This window comes from Corvus hawaiiensis, chromosome 3, assembly GCF_020740725.1.
Source record: "Corvus hawaiiensis isolate bCorHaw1 chromosome 3, bCorHaw1.pri.cur, whole genome shotgun sequence".
NCBI lineage: Eukaryota > Metazoa > Chordata > Aves > Passeriformes > Corvidae > Corvus > Corvus hawaiiensis.
Window position 1 is genome coordinate 9,164,352 of NC_063215.1, and position 17,513 is coordinate 9,181,864.

A 17,513-nucleotide genomic window follows, 5' to 3' on the forward strand; every position below is an offset into this window, starting at 1 on the left:
CTCCATCAGAAAATGCCTTAGAAATATACTCACTTATATAACTGTACTCTGATTTTATTTTATTTTATTTTATTTTATTTTATTCTCTTTCTGGTTTGCATGTATGATACATCAGCACTGCCTTTTATGTCTACTGATCACATCATGAATGCCCAGTGATTGCTATTTTCACAATGAAATACTTCAGTGAAAGATCCCGCCGTGGACATGGAAGGCCTTGAGCTGCAGATCATCACCCATGTGGGATGTAGATGTGGGAAATTTCACAGATGTTGCATGCATTCATATGTACATGTGTATCTGTGTATGTAAATCACATTTGCACATGTTCAGTATTCAGTTTTGGTTACTGCTGGAGACAGGATAGAGGAATATAAAGGCTTATATTGGATTGGTTTGACTGAATAAAATATTTTTTATTCATTTGTAGACAACCTCCCCCCACCCCCCCAACAAGTATCAAATTATTACTTTTTAATTCCTGTTTTTTTACTTTTTTTACTTATGCACTGCCAATTTGTGATGCTGGCTCTTCTGCAAAGGACAAAGTAGTGCCTTCTATGAGGAAGACATCGTGGTAGAAAGAGTTTCAGCACTGAAGAATTCTTCACAGATGAATCTAAGTTGCGTAGTTTTCTATTGCCTTTCCAAAAAATGGAAGATGAAGAAAATAAATGTTATTATACCTTACATCTCTTATTATACCTTACAAGAGAAAAGCAGAGCTGTTTTGGTGGGTTTTTTTTTTTCCTGTTTCTCCAGCAGCTTCTGTGGATAAATTATACATTTTCTAAAATATCTGCATTTCCTATTTCAGGTTTGAGCTGATAACCTGTGTTTTTGCACAGTAGGAAAACCTCATGCTGTCACAAGTGACAGTGACACAGCCTCACATTTCACTTCCCTTCATCCCAAGGAGCCCTTTGCTATTATGCCATTAGAGATAATGCAGAGCTTTGAATTGAAACACCACAGACACCAGTGATGCCTGACAACTTCTCTGGCCCATGAACTGCCACCCTAAAATGGGACCTGCTCAGCTGCACCAGCCCACATTGAGAGGAGATAATCAGTTCTGCAGAGGACAGTGTCAAGCTGTAACGCCTTCCCCAGCTAAGGACCTGAAGGAGTCTTGTGCTTCTCCTCTAAAAAGATAGAAATTCATCAAGATTGCAAAAATTACATATATATGCAACATAAATACCCTTAGAAACCAAAATAAATATCCAAACAAATTTGGCTTCAGGGTGGCATTGCATGTGTTCTGGGAATTGTTTGCATTTTGGAGTATAGAAGCTTGGGGACAAAGGTGCTGTCATGAATTTCTCTTTGCAGAGCTCAGAATGGCTGCACATTCCATGGGAATGAGGATGCAGAAATGTGGACACTAAATCTTACAGCAAAGGATCAGTATTAAAATCTTTTAAATCTTTTATGAAAAATGCAGAAGACAAGGCGATAATCTATTTGTTATGTAAAGTGTTCAAGGAGACTTTCATTTTAGCAGCATCCATTATTCCCTTCTTTTAGCTGCAGAGCATTTTTATGGGGAAAATTCCCTGGTTGATAGTGTCTTTTTATACAGTATTAAGATGATATTAACTCCCCCTTTGGGTGAGAATAATAAAGTAAAAAGCAGCTGAGATGGCTGGAGCTGTACTCGTCTCTTTTATTGGAATCTGGGCCTGCTACCTCGAAAATAAAACAGGACAAGCACATACACAAAAAGAGTAGGGAAAATAGCAAAAAAAAAACCTGAAAAGCTTCTCTTTGTACTGTTGACTCTGACTTGTAACCTTGCTGCTGGAGAAAGACAAGCACAGCACAAAGTCTTATCAGCCACTCCAAGAACCTGGCAGGCTTGAACTGGTGTCAAGCTGTTTAAGACATTGCTATTAGCTGCCTTTCTGGTCACAGGGTTAACAACAATAAAAACAACAACAAGAAATGAACAGGAAAATTACGAAAAGATAAAAATAAATTAATAAATAAATAAATAAAGAGGCTTGGCCAAGCTAAGCCAGATTCTAATTAAACAGAAAAAGGTGGAAAGGGAGGGTTAAGTAGAAGGAAGGACAAGGTTGAGAGCTACACCAAGGGCACAAGGCTCATGCTGTAACCAGCCTTCAGGACCAAAGCTGGTGCCAGGAATGTTGTTGCTGCACTCTTCCTCTGTATCTGTTTTGTCCATTCTGCTTCTCTGCTTCTCTGATTTCTCAGGATCAGAAGCACAGAAATATGAAAGCATTACTGCAAAATCCTAAAATATGGTAAGCCTGGCAACTGAAAACTGTTTTTCCTTTCTGTTTTATTGTCTTCCCAGCAGTACTGTCAAACTATCCCTGCCAACTATGGCAACTGGCATAATATCCCATCTTCACATCTTTTTATTCATCTGTTATAGCTGGTTTTTACATGCCACTGTTGCTCCATTGCTTTCTCACCTTTGTTCTTCTAATTTACCAGGAAATTGGAATCATCATCTAGGCTATCAGGAGGCCTCCTTGTTTGGACTGATTTTGCTATTTATATGTAACTTTTATTTACTTTTGGAAACAATGTTTGATAACATGTTTTGTTGATCTTTTGCTGTCTTGAATGATGGAGACCATATACTTCTTTGCTGCAGCCTGAGTGAAATAAAAATTCCAATATGCTGCCCATGAAGTCCTGGGACGGTACATCTAAGATCAACTTCCCAGATGAGAAAAACTGGACTCTTGCAGTGGTATGGGGAGAAACTTACAGACCAATTCACATTTATTTCATCTACAAGAAGCCCTCAAACAAAATGAGATCTCTGCACTTGATCCTCACCTGTACGAATTGTTCAAGGTCTGCCAGGACCTCTCTGTGAACCATTAGGGTTGATCTCTCTGTTTGTTCTTTCACATCCTGAGCATATCAAGCATGCAGGAATGGAGGGGGTAGAACATCCTGGGATGGCAGCTGAGCATGGCCTGAGGTCTTTGTGAATCTCAGTCCCTCTCTGAGAGGCAAATGTCATGTGATTACATTTGAGAACAGGAAGTTATTTTACATTCAACACCAGAAGAGTGTTTTTCCATGTTACAGCAATTAGGTTTGTTTGACTTATTGCCCATTTCTTCATTATTATCCCCTCCTATTCTTCCCTTACACCTGTCACAACCCATTTGTGTCCAATCCCTAAGGAAGAAAAATAATTCTCTTCTAAATTTGGGTCAGGGTAGTAGTCTTGCTGAAGAAGTGACACCACATGATGTGAGTGCAAGTCTAAGACATGGCAGTAAGATCTGATCCCAGTTTCAGATAAGTCAGAGAAAAGTAGAGAGATAAAGAAAAGCATTGGCAGTGTCCTTTGCATCAGCCTTGAGTGTGGCTGGCTGGGGTAGCTGCCTGCTCCCCCTTGTGCTAGGCACTGATCTTCCCTGTCGCTATGAGAAGTAGCATCGCTTAACGTAGTGACTGAGAGAATGAGAGGTGGACCAGTGCCTACAAAAAGGGATTACAAGGGGGTCTTTCTCTTCTGGTTCATGTCACTCTTTAGCAGAGCAGAGATTCTATCCCTGGAGAATACGTTTCTGAGGGAATGAAAGAGTGGAGGATAGACACAAAACCCGTAAGGCTCTAGACCCTGTTCTGTACAGTGCTAATGAACTCTACAATGTCAGAATAAACAAACAAACAAAAACCCAACAACAAACCTTACAGAACCAGTTTTATACACTGGACACATAAATCACAGAGAGGAGCTCAAGACACTCTTGTGCACAGCATCACTCAGTGAGTTCCAGATTAGGTCGATATATGGGATTTATGCAGTGTTCCACTGAGATGCCACTGTCTACTGACTTTGGAGGTAGGCTTAGGCAGCTCAGATGCTTTTTTGGGAGCTACTTAGCTGATTTTTTAGGGAAGTTATTGTTTAACAGATAGATCAGTTCTCATTCTTCTAAACTGATCTTCAAAGACCCCCCAATTAGTCTCCACCATTCTCAGGGACATGATGACCTCCAGATAGTAAATATGTTCTGTGAAAACGCAATCCCACTATACTAAAACACAAGCCTGTCAGAAGATTCAGATGGTTGTGTATTTCTTCCTTTACCTGTATTATGGAAAAAAGCAAATTGTATTTCAGGCATTATGGTTAGAAAAATTAATTTCTAAATTTGTGCCAACCTGTGAATAATTGTTTCAGTTTTCCAGTCAAATGCTTCAGTGCTGAATAATTTTCATAAAGTTGGAGCAACAGTCTTTTGTTTAATCACTTTGTAATGTCCTATACTATTTAGGTACTTCTGATAAGTAAGACTTGTAATATGTTTACCTTTCTCCTTTTCCCTTTTTCAAAAGGGAGTAATCATGATTCAAAATGGGACTGTCACCATGTAAAAACAGTCTGGTTTTCTTAGGACATTTAGCAGTTGTTTTCTTTCTTTCACAGACCTACTCGGCAATAAAACAAGAGGAATTAAGTGAAAGCAGGAAAGCAGTTCCAGCACTGGGTCTGGATCATGTGGTACATTTTGTGTTACTACAAAAGACCAGTATAAAACTGAGCATGGCGTGACTTTGCCCCAGTATCTACTTTAGAGGAGAGAGGGAGTCAGTAAACAGGAATGGGTCAAATACATTTATATACTCCTAGGAGTAGAAAGGAAGCTAAACAGAAATGCTAATCATGTAGCAACTTTTTAATAATTTCTGGTTTACCTTGGTTGTCAGACTGAAAATCAGTTGCAGTTGCACAAAGAAAGAAGTCAAACATGAAGGAGTCACAAAAGGAAGGAGCAGTCAAGAGGGAGGGAAAGACTACATGAGACCCTCAGAACGTACAATCTATGACTGTTCCTCTCTCATTTCTGTCTTAGGGCTGCATTTTTGGGCTTGCTAAATCCTGTCATTTCTGCTTCTACAACTATACAGTAGAGAAACTCATCTTTCAGTGGGTACTTTAAGTTTCTATGGGGTTTTTTGACACAAATCGAGAAACCATGTTTCATATGAAAAAGAAAAACAAAATAAAAGTTAGCATCATGACTTTTTTCACTGTATATTTCAGTGTTTACCTTTTTATTCTTCTTTATTTGGTGTTGCAGTGGGGATACTGCAACACGCATATATCAAACCAGGAGTCCCGTGGAAAGGAAATATATATGGACAGACAGATTCTTGCTAGATGTTTCAGAGATGTTTATTTCTCCAGCCGCATGGCCGGAGCTCTGCTGAGGAACTGTCACAGTCACGGGACCAAGGGTCCTTCTGCCCGCGCAGGGAACACAAACCAACCAATGGGAACGAGGCTGAGCAGGGGCAGGGAAACCCCGTGTCTGTGCCCTCAGGGCCCCTCTCCCAGGGCTACACGGCAGGGGAGGGACCCCAACACCTCACCCGTTTTATTTTAATAAAAGGAGAATGAAAACAACTGGATAAACATAACAAGAACTGTTTCAAGACAAAACAAGCCACCCTCCTGAGTCTTTAAATGTCCAAACAGATTCTGTGGAACATCTTAGGGCTGACAGAAGGGAGACAGAATTCTCTGAGCATGCTTTGTGGGGAAACTGAGGCAGGAGAGGGTTTAACTTCTTCCCTTCCCCTTTTCATCCCCCACTCGGCATTGGAAAGGGATTTTTGGGGAAACAATTGGCAAAAGCATGGTTTTGTGAGGGAAACCATGGATGAAAAAACGGATTGGGAATACACTGGGGGTAATAGGACATAGGGTAAAAGGGAAAGGTGGGATTAGGAAAGGGAAACTGTAGGGGGGGCTTACAATGGAGATACTGTCTAACATGACTACGGTTTTTTGCATATATACTGCCTTTTACAGGAACACCATCAGGCCCAGTGACCTGCGATGCTTGTAACCCTTTTCTCCCTAGTACAATATTAAATTCCACCACCTCTCCATCTCCCAAGCTTGGGATGCATTTTTCAGGGTTATTCTTTTTAATAGCAGTTCTATGCACGAATATGTCTTGCTGGTTGTCACACCTTGTTATAAAACCATAATTTTGCTTAACATTATACCATTTTACTATCCCTAAGGTCTTAGTTACTATGATCTTTTCCTTTTTCCGAGTGGCTGCTGTTTTCTGTCTCGCTGCGTCTTTGTTCTCTCTTTCGGTCGCTCCCGTGTTGGAATTGTCGGAGCTGCTGCTGGGCTGGGCCGCGCCGCTCAGTTCTCTGTGCGTCGCCTCCTCTGGTCGCAGCTTCGCTGCCGCTGCCAGGCGCTGTACCCACGTCTCGGCCCACGACCCCCCTACGCCCTGCTCTAGCGCGCGTCTCGGCTGGGCGCGGCTCCGTTCCACCGCCGCTGCCGCCAGCCGCTGCCCGCGCGCCGCCCCTCTCGGCCGGGCGTTCCCGGGGCTCGCTCCACCATGCGCTGTGTGGGGCCGGGTGGGCACTGCCGGGTCCCGCCGCTCCTCGCTCCGCCGCCGACACTGCGGCTCGCGTGGCTCCGCCCGCGTGCGGGAACTGCCTCGCTGCTGCTCGCAGAGCGCTCGGTGCACGTGGCCTGGGCCGCACGGTCCCTGTGCCAGGCTTCCCTTCGCCAAGACACAGCTGACATTGCTCAACAGTCTCGGTAACTAAATAATATTCACGAAAATATTCTTCCATCGGCATATATTTTGACTCCAGTATTAACTGTGTCCAAACGGTTTTCCAAAAGCCCTTGGTAAGAATTAAATCCCAAGAAACATAGAAAAAGTTCTTAAACAACCATGCCAGGAAGTGTTTCAGTTCTTTCTGAGCTTGAATCAAGCTAAAATTCACAAATCGTTGTTCAAGAATCATTTTAAGTTTAAGATAAATGTCCATATGTGGCTCTGAGAGCCAAGAGTCTTCCCACGGTTCCTCCATAGTTTAGATATGGAATAGCAAAGCAAAACCAAGAAGAGGAATCCAAAGTTTCCAGGGTTTACTCACACAAATCAGTCGCTTAGGGATCGGGGATCGTTCTGCTCACAAATCTCCACCATTTGTTGCAGTGGGGATACTGCAACACGCATATATCAAACCAGGAGTCCCGTGGAAAGGAAATATATATAGACAGACAGATTCTTGCTAGATGTTTCAATTTGGCATCATTATTTGAACAATTAAAGGGGTTTGTTCAGGAAAGGTTCATACGCTCAGACTCCTTACTTACAGTGATTCAGAAATCTTTCTTAACAAATCTTCAGCTTTGGGACTTTCACATGCTTCAAGAACCTTTCTTCAATCTGTGCAGGTTTGCTGAACTGAAATTACTTGCTGAGGGCCATGATCCAATTCCTGTTGAAGTCAATGGAAGTCATTCCAATTATTTCAATGGAGCAGGATGCAGTCCATAAGTCATTGACTTCTTGAAGTTGTTCTGCAAATGCTGAATCTCTCTTAATGTAAAAACCACATTCAGTAGCGAGGAACAGGCTGTAATGGGGCTGAGGGAGTACAGTGTATGTATACAGCACTTAATTAAACACATCATCCTATACTGCCATAAAGCATTTCCCACGCTAAGTGTTGTTCACATCTCATAGGGGATTTAGGGTTTTGAAAACCCCCACAAAATGTCCCAGCTGTTCTATTGACTATATCTTATAGACTATATCTGTGTGTAGGAAGGGTAATTAACCTAAAGAACATTATATTTCACTGCCAAATGCTAAATGTCAGTATTATAAATTTTTTAATGTAAACAACACATTTAGAAGCAGTAGGAGAGATAGAGATATTCTTTGAAAAGGTATTTCTCTAAGGGACTCGATGGCCCAGGCAACTGTCACAAGATACCTTAAAGTCATCTTTTCCAATTCTATAGTGTCTAACAAATCAGTAGGATCTCGCTGTGAAGGGAGGTACTTGAGGATTTAATGTGGTAGGTCTGACTGCACACAGAAGTAGTTCTCTCTTCTCCTAGTCACACACTATTATTCATAAAGAGCCTATTTCCTTGGTGAATGCTACATTCTTGAAATGGTTGAAACATGGAATTTCTGTCCAGTGAGACTTTTCTTTTTTTTTTTAATGTATCACATTTTATAATGAAAAAAATAATATTTTGTAGTCTTAAGTAGTTTTCTACTTTTTTTGTGTGGTGTTTGAATTTTGGTTTTTTATTTGTTTGGGGTTTTTTGCTTTGTTTTTACCTTTTTATTTGCTTGTTTAAAATAGAAGCAGCCTTCCATGGCATTGCTCTCTAAAATCAACCTTTAACTTACACTTTTCAGCTATTCCCAGTCTCTCTCTTGTTCCAAAAATGTTAACTGATCTTTCACAGCTTGTGAATGGTTTTGGCAAGTTAGAGTTGAGTATTTCAGAGTCAGGGAACACTCTGGCTATAGGAAATCCACACCTCACATAGAGCTACTTCAGACTCCAGACATCACAACGCAGAGGCAGAAGAGTAACTCAGGAACCTCTGCTCCAGCAAAAGCACTTAGGGCTTGAATGCTCCTTACTCTGCGAAAGCCTAAGGGGGATCCATTAACAAAAATTTGGTGAACCTCTCCCAGACATGTGGATTCTGAAGTCTATTATTCAACAAGAGCTAAACTGCGTCTTTTAGACTGGGAAATCACTTCTCTGTAAATGAAATTACTTGGAAATGCTTTTCACTGAGAAAATGTCCAGGCAACTCTGATGTTTACCCTGTCCTATTATGTGGTCTTTGCTAACTTCATAGGATTAAAGAACATAAACTTCTGTGACCACCAAAAATAGCTTTTCACCTTAGACTGACCTTACCTTTTTTCCTAGTATCAGACCTTATCAGAATTCAACGATGGAAGTGCAGATGGCTTTTCTGAACAGATCCTTCCTTCTAACTGAGCAATTCTGACTTCTTGTCCAGTATCTCAGAGTGCTTTACCTAGAGGGCAAAGAACTCTGGGCAGAAAAAGATAATCAAGATGTGAGGGGAAGAATAAAAGGAAGAAAGAAAGATAAGCATGGAAGAATAATCAAGGTTCTGAAATAATGGATCTGTCCATAATGGTAACAGCACATATACAGGAGGAATTTCAACCTCACTTGGAAATCTCTGATGGAAAATTGGTATTCTTTTCTAAGTCTGATACTTCAATTAAATCCTCTGCTTTCTGATTTTGAACTCTTCAAGCCAACAAAGAACAACAGAAAAACACCCACTATGATGGGGACTGACTATTGCCCACTGCACTCCACATATATTTTGCCAGTGATTCTTACAGGAGAGGTTTTTTACAGGAGAGGTTTTGGTCTTATGTTACTTGTTCTGTTGTTTCATGCAATTTTTGAGAAGCAGTCTTAAGCCACAAGTCATCAGAATTTCCCTTCAACAGCATAACAGCACAAGCAATAATCCTTGGTTGAAAGTGATCTCTTTAAAAGGAGGGGACAGTCAAAGGCTTGGATCTGCATTTTGCATTTCTTTCTTTATTTTAATTCATTTATTAAAATTCTCACTCTAGTCACGATTTTGAAAATGAGAATCCTGGTTACTGACAACACATTCAATTATTACTGACTTTTTCATGGAAAAAATGCAGGTTTATTGTTTTGTATTTATTCATCTGGAGAAAAACCTTTTCTCAGCATCATGACAATTATTTATGAGTTGAAAATTACTCAGTAGTTCATCTCATTTTTCCAGCTGTCGGTTTTCTTCACTGTCTTTTTCTCCCTGCAGAAAGTGAAAGTGTCCAATATGGCTTCCAGTTTTTTTCTTAAGACCAAGTATAGAAGAAATTACTAAAAATCCTTTATCCAAGTCTGAAAATTTCTGAAACTGTTGACACAAATTTATCTCAGTTTCTTGCCCCTATTACAGAATTTTCACATGAAAGATGCTCTAAAACAAATTTCATGTTGATACTACTGTATGTATATAACTTGCAGCATTTTAAAATTATTTGTTAAGGTTTTAAACAGATATTCCTGAAATTAGATGTTTTGATTACAGAGACAATAGAGTACACCATAATTTAAAGATAGAGCTTTCCAGATTTATTAATTGCAAAACACTGACAGGAAAAACTTTATATTTAAAATGAATTTTAAAATATAGTACAAAAAATGAGTAATGAACTTCAACTTTCTCATTTAAATATTTGTTGAATATCTATGAAAAGGATCTTTAATTCTGAATAATGCCTTCCAAGTAAAATTTGCCCACTGAGAGCTAAGCAATTTATATACAATGATAAAACCTTTTGGTCCTACCTATAGTGTTACACTGCAAATATTCCAATTGGCAAAATTTCTTGCCTAAGTTCTCATTTTTTACTTACTGATAATACAGGAGCAAACATTTACAATAAAGAAAAGCCTGATTTTTTTTTTTTTTTTTGCAAAAGCCATTCTTTGTACAAGACATGAGGAAAAATAAGGAAAACCTAACTGATCCGTGCTCCTCTGGGAAATGTGAGAATGAAAAGTATTCATCAGTATACCCACATATTTGATGTTCACATGCATTTTCTGACGGTCCTATCAAAATATAGCTCCTGGTGTAGGAACATAAAAGTTTGTCTAGCCACAGAGTAGTAATCATCTTTTCTATAATTAATGACAACTACCTTCAAAATTCCCTCCTTGTTTAAGAAAATGATAACACATTTTGGGACAGAATCAGTTCCTTTTTAGTATCATATCTATTATCTGGTATATCTATTTTACTGCATAAAAAATACCAATGGGATTGCACATTTCTGATCCCATTAATGATCAGTGGTTATCTCTGGAAATCACTCAGGAGTTTGTTCACAGAGGATTTATATTTCATTTTCATGGTTTATGGGAAGACTTGGTTATCCACAGCATATATCACAGACATTGCTGAGAGGCAGCATACACCTACGGATATGGTATATTGTCCTCTATGGAAGTAAATAAGTAAGAGACTTTGAAAGTTATGCTGTAGAAATAATTTTATGTTCTATAAACTTTTGATGAGACTTTGAGCCCATAATTGTAGTCCTGTTTTGTTTAGTTTTTTTTCTAAAATAATCCCTTATGAAATATGACAAAGGGGATTTTTTTCTTCAAGTTAGATAAATTAGCTACTCCTAAGTACATGTGTAACTTCACTCTTGTAAGGGAAACTTCTGGAAATTTTCTTAGGCTTAAGTTACCATAAAAAACAATTAAAAGCAAAGAGAATAAGTATTAATACATTTTTCTCCTGAGAGTGACCCATTTATCAAAGTGAGTTATCCCAAATACATAGGTCACTGTGAAACACCTTCTCATTTTATTTCCCTTGTATACTAAATTTTCTTTTCATCATAAGTAGACATAATAATAGCAAACTTATGCACCTACTTAAATGCTTTACAAGTGTGAGGACCGCTTCACTCCCCCTTTAACCTGAAAGTAATTGAGGCAAAACTGAAATACTTAGAGAAAGAAAAGCTGGAATCAACAGGGTTCTATTCTTTCACACTGTATAAATTTATGCTGAAACATGGGCAATGACATTTCCTTCTTAGCTGTTGTCACACAATACTGCATAGCAGATCACATGCAGCAATTAAAAATGTTTTGAAACTGCAACTCCTACTCCATAAATTACCACAGTCTTTTGTTACAGAACAACTGAGTCAACTTCCTGTTTGCACTTAAACTATTCACAGCTTCAGCCGATGTCCTGCAGTGTCTTTTCCAAAGGTCACACCACAGTTTCCGATTCACACATTTGATTAAAAATATAAGAATCACAGTGTCCTGGGAAATGATCTGCAGTAAAAATAGATCAAACGACCTGCTGTTTCCAGAATAAACCAAGTTCCTGTTTCTTTTCCCCTTTCAGTTAGCATTGCAAAGAGAGGCATGTCTTCAGAAATCAAACTGGTAAACTAGGGAATTAAAAGTGAGATATTTGCTTTATTGTTTTTATTTTTTTTTAGAGGACAGCTTCTGTAACTGATAAAAATGTGCTTGGTTTAAAATATGATTAAGGAAAACCAAGGGACAGAAAACTAAGAGTACTTGGATTTTAGGAGGACCAAGACCTCCTTTCATTCTTCTTCAACTGCTGCAACACACTTTTGCACAACTGTCTTCAGACCACATTGCCATAACTTTCCTTACACTGATGAATGTCCTCCCTGAAGTCCTATTTGCATTTAATGAAGTTATTATGGAAGAGACTATGCAGACCACACTGTCTTTTCTTTGTCTCAAGTTCCTGTCCCTCAGTATGTGTGGTGGGATAGTTAAATGTCTATTCCTTTTATCAATAGTCGTAATACTTTGGTGTCCAAGAACCAGAAATTTTGAAACAGCATTTGCAGCACATGGTGCAAAATCCTGGCCCAAGTGAATGGACTACAGGAAGAAATGCCATGGTGAAATAGATCTCTGTCAAATTAAAAATGCCTTTGAGAATTCCTTTTCGTTTTCAATGTGTGTACTTCATTTTATGTCATTAGCTCAATCCATCTAATCTCATCTAATATAAAGCAAGGTTATTATGTTGTCCAAAAGAGATATTCACACCAAACCAGATGACGAATTTTAAACTTGAGCCTTTCTCTTTACTTTCAGCTTCTTCCTGCATTGTCCAGGGAGGCATTAAATCAGAACCTTCTAATGAGGAGTTCTCCAACTGGGAGAGTGAGCATGTGGGGTTAGAGTGTATTTTCACTGACCTGGGGAATGCTTCCATGTATCCAAATCTTCTGCTTCCCAGAAGAAGATTTGGATACAGAAGAATTGGAAAATCCTGACTAGACTTTACCCAAACCTTGTAGTTACACAAAGTAAAACATGGAATGTGGTGTTGAGACAATTTGTAACAGACTGGTGAGCATTTTGAGTGGGAATGGGCCAAGTTTTAAGAGCAGATTTAACACATGTTCTTTCAAATGTAAATTGGATTAAAAACTGTTCCATTTTACTTACTCTACTGTGAAATGACATTCTGGTTTATTAGCAATGCAGGTCCTGACTAAATTTTAGCATGATTTTTATCCTACAAGTTACTCTGTGGGGAACTTTACATTTCTTTGATGATTTTCATTATAGCTTTAGCTATATTTAAATTGAATTTTCATGTACATAGAATATCGCATTCTTTTAAGCACCAAGATATCAGGACAGGCTGAAATAGCTCTGTGTGAGCTCTTGGTATGACTATAGGCTTGGAGCATTGGAAAAGAAAATAGATCCATGTACAGGTAAACAAGTAGTGGCATAGATCTAGTCAACCCTGCTTTTGGAAACATATTACTGTCAATTTCTCCTTCCAGTGATAATTTGTCCCCTTCAGTTACACATACCAGTCCTGCTAGGAGATCTGTCAGCATGGAACTCCACAAAATCTCCTTCATCGGACCTCCTTTTATGTGAGTTGGAGCTGAAACACACATTTTCATAACGAATATTGTCGAGCTGATGGACGAGACGTTAACACAATCATTTACATGGGTACTCAGGGAAGCAAATGTAGTGATTTACTCTAATGGTTCCATTACAGTGCTGAACATTGGCAAAGTATGCACTGTTCGTTTCAGAATCTTTGCCTCAGAAGAAAAATAACTCTGACTATTGATATTCTAGCCTAAATAACTGTGCTTAGATGTTATTCTTCTAAAAAGTACTTTTTTCATTCCCATTAAATATATTTTCTTTGGGCAACATAAAATCTCAAATTGCAATATTGGAAAAAAGAAGCCTTGCAAGCCTCTACTTTTATATTTCCACAACTTAAAAACAGCCACAGCAATCTTTTTTGTCACTATATTTTCTGAAACTATACTGTATAACAACACTACATCGTTTTGATAGCTCACAATTGCAAGTATGCTTTCCTGATCCAATTTCAGCTTGATATTTCTGCAATAGATCATATCACAAAAGCGTTATAGTCAGAGCAAAGACTTAGCATAATTCCTATATTTAGGGTTCTGTCAACAGATGTTGAAAATACAAAGAAACTATATTGAAAATAGAAGTCATGGCAAAGTGGACATTTGTCTATCAAGCCTGAAAATGTGTCTGGCTACCTGGCTTGCCAGCAATTGCATACATTACTGTCCTTGGACTGTAGCTGTAAATGCACCAGCATACAGTGAAGCTGCCCAGAGAAATAAATCACTCTGAAAGTAACCTACTTCTTTCTTTCAAATTACCATTAATATCATTTTGCTTTTGCAAAATTAATGCACCTTAGCAGACAAAGATACGGTGAAACCAACTGTCTTGTCTGTGCTCCAGCTTTCAGTCATGTTACTGTCTTTTTCTGCATTACTTATGTATGTATATGTTTCTAAGAAAATTTAGAGCTCAGATGTACAGTACAGAAGACAGGGCAGATACAGATGAAGCAGCAGTAGCAAAGTAGCTTTCCTAATGTTTTCTTTCTAAGATAAAGGGAAACTTCTCTGATTAAGACAATGTCTCTGTCTCCCCAAGGAAAACTAAAGATAATGGGATTTATTTTTTCTTTTCCTGAGAAAGAACAAAAAAAGACTAAATAATGTGGAAACCACCATCCCAGACCTTCATGTATTCAGTGGTTCTTTAATGAATAGCAGGTGGGTTTTCTGACAGATCTGGTTCCTCTTGTCCCAGTACTGCCACTGTGTATTCCTAGGGCACAGATACTTGTTGCAGAAGGGTCAGGGCTCTGCCTCTGGGAAAGTCTCTTTTGTCAAGTAAAGCTCCATATTTGCCAGCACCTTCACTCTGAAGAGCTATCACAGAAACAAACATTTTGTGACCCTGTTTCCCACTTTAATGCCACTTTCAGTTTTTTTCAACTCTGCCTGCTCACTTATTTGAAGTGCAAAAAACTATTTACATGGGCAGACCCCTGCCTGGGGTCTAGGTCAACAGGTCCAGCAGTGAGGCATTACCTGCACTGTCACAGAGCTCTGTCTGTCTCAAAAGTTCACAGACCTAGAGCTGGAATTCATGGAGTTTTATGGGTTTTCAGCTCTACTGAAGAGTTCCAAAACTTCCAGAATGCTTTTTGTGAAACCAGGACTTGAGGGCAAAATACCTGGAACAAGCTCCTATGATGGGATTCAGCTGAGCAAGCATAGAGTAAGAATTCAGTTCAGGGTTAAGGACACCTAAATGAAGGTGCCTAGAGGGACACCTGGGGCCTCACATCCCCTTGTGCTTTACGGACAACTGCTCAATCGGTTTCAGCCTGCCAGACACGGGGAAGAGGTCAGTTGTATAAAATCAGACTTGTAGTGCTATTGGAGATGTTCTGCAGTGTCCAAGACATCCTTTTTCAGCTGACACATACAACACAGGACCTGCAGAATATCCTGTGCAGAATTAGCCTGCTGCAAGGTGGAACATCCCAGTTCCAACTGCAACAGGCACTGCCATGCGAGCAATTGAATTCACACCTACTTTAGAGTGATGTGAACTTGCCTCCACGCTCCAGTGGCTGCACTGATTAGACTTCTGCTGACTGTAATTGGTGCCTTGGACCCTTGCATGTGATAGACACCTGTGTTTCAGTGTTGACCTACATGTCTGCACAGAGATTCCTAAATTTACAGATCTAAATTAGTGAGCTGATCCCATTGCTGTATCTAAACTAACAACTTGAAGCTCTCTTAAAAATAAGTCAGGGGAGAGAGATGCAATTCTAAAGTGAAATTCATCCCGTCTTAGTGTGATAATTCAGCACTTGTTTATTTCCACTGACTTCTAGGGACCTCTGGGTAAATCCAGGGGTAGGCAGTTACATGGGGGCCATAAAAGGGAGGGATTCCATTCTCAAAACACAGATTTGTCATTTTGTGCCCTGTGGCTTTCCTCCTTTATCTCCAGGTGTTGCTGTGGGAAAGTAAGAATCTTCCATGCCAAATCTTGAAGCCACTTATGAAGGACAAAACAGTTTGAAACTTTTAACCCAAAATGCCAGTTTTTCTTCTTTCTTTTTTTTCCCCCTAAATAGGAGACTAACTTCCCATCATCTTATTTAGAGAAAATTTTGTTTCCATTCAGCACATGAATAAATGGTTTTTTGTTAAACTGGGAGCTGCCTCTTTCATTTGCCTGAAAAACAGGGTTTTTTTCCAATGATTTGTAAAAGTCTCCACCCCTCTCTTTTTTGGCTATTCAGCTTTTCCCAGTGAGGAATGTGTCTCTCACTGAACTTAAATTCAGTTAATTGGTCTTCACATTAAAAATGTATATTATATAAATATTTGAGCACTCCAGGTTTTCAATAGAAATTATGTATGTTTCTGATTCTTCACTGAGACCAGACACAACAAAACACTCCAGAATGATGCCATGATTCTTAACCTCTTCAGAAACCACAGCATACTCTGGCAACAGAAGTAGTTTTGACATACTTGACTTTCATACACAGTAGAAAGGGTCACCTTTTGGCTTGCCCTGAAGGACAGCACAGGGCCAAGCTCTATGTGTTCCCTTGACTTAGAGTTTTCTTGTTGTCCAGTCATGATCACAGATTTATCTCCAGAGAGATTCAAAACCAAAGTTAGAATGTGGGCTTGCAAGACCTCTGCACTCAAAAAACAGTACAGATCTAGACTTATTCTCTTATCTCATTATTTCATTAATAAAAATAAAATAAGAATGCTTCTTTGTCTGCCTGCATGTATTTAGATTTATCACTCACTCTCTTACTTGCATTTCTGGAGTCCTGTCATCCAACCCCTGAGGTTTTGGTTGCCTTTGCACCCATGTCACTGGTTATGAATTTGTTAACCTTAAGAAGTATCAGGGAGCTACTACATAGAAAATGCAGAGAGCGAGCACTGAATGGGAGAACAGTGCCTAAAGCATGTGGGAACAGCTGTGCTGATCAGCAAATCACCAGAACTCACCTGGGATGTTCAATGACTCACAAATTTCATTTCCTTCCCTGGGCTATTCAAACCGTCAGCACCACGACCACTTCAACATCTTCCCTGCACACATAGATTTTCCCCCTGTGAAACCTTTCAGTGAATTAGATTATTTCAAAGCTCTTGTTGCTGTCTCTGCAAGCACTGGTCTTCTGTTTGCCTTCAGAACCTTGTTGGGCTCATCCTTTATGTATCTTGTCATTTCTCCCTGTCAATGTGAGCACTACTGCAACTGCAGGACAGAAGAGAGTGAAAGCTCCAAGGCTGACTAAGTGAGAATGAACACAAAAGGACACTTAACTCAACTTGACATCATAGGTGACATTTCTAATTTCCAAAAGTCTTTCAGACCTTGCAAAATGCAGAATGACAAAGTTTCTCTGAAAGACTGGCAGACCCATCTGCGTTGATATAAATGCTAACAAATTACATCTGTGATGAAGGTCAGACAAAGGCTGGGTAATATTTGTCAAAGAGGAAAGAACTGAAATAAAATGGAAGGTTTTACTTCTACTGAGAACAAATCCTGGAGTGTAATCATCTCACTGGATCCTCTATGCCAATTATCTCCCTGATTCCAGAAGTCTTGCATTTAATGCAATGTGAATCCTATCTACTGAGGTTAGGACTGTCTCCTGGAACATATAAGCTGTGGGTCTGTATCAGCTCAAGTTGAGGTGAGCTTCAAATGTGTTGTCTCATGTTTGAATAAAG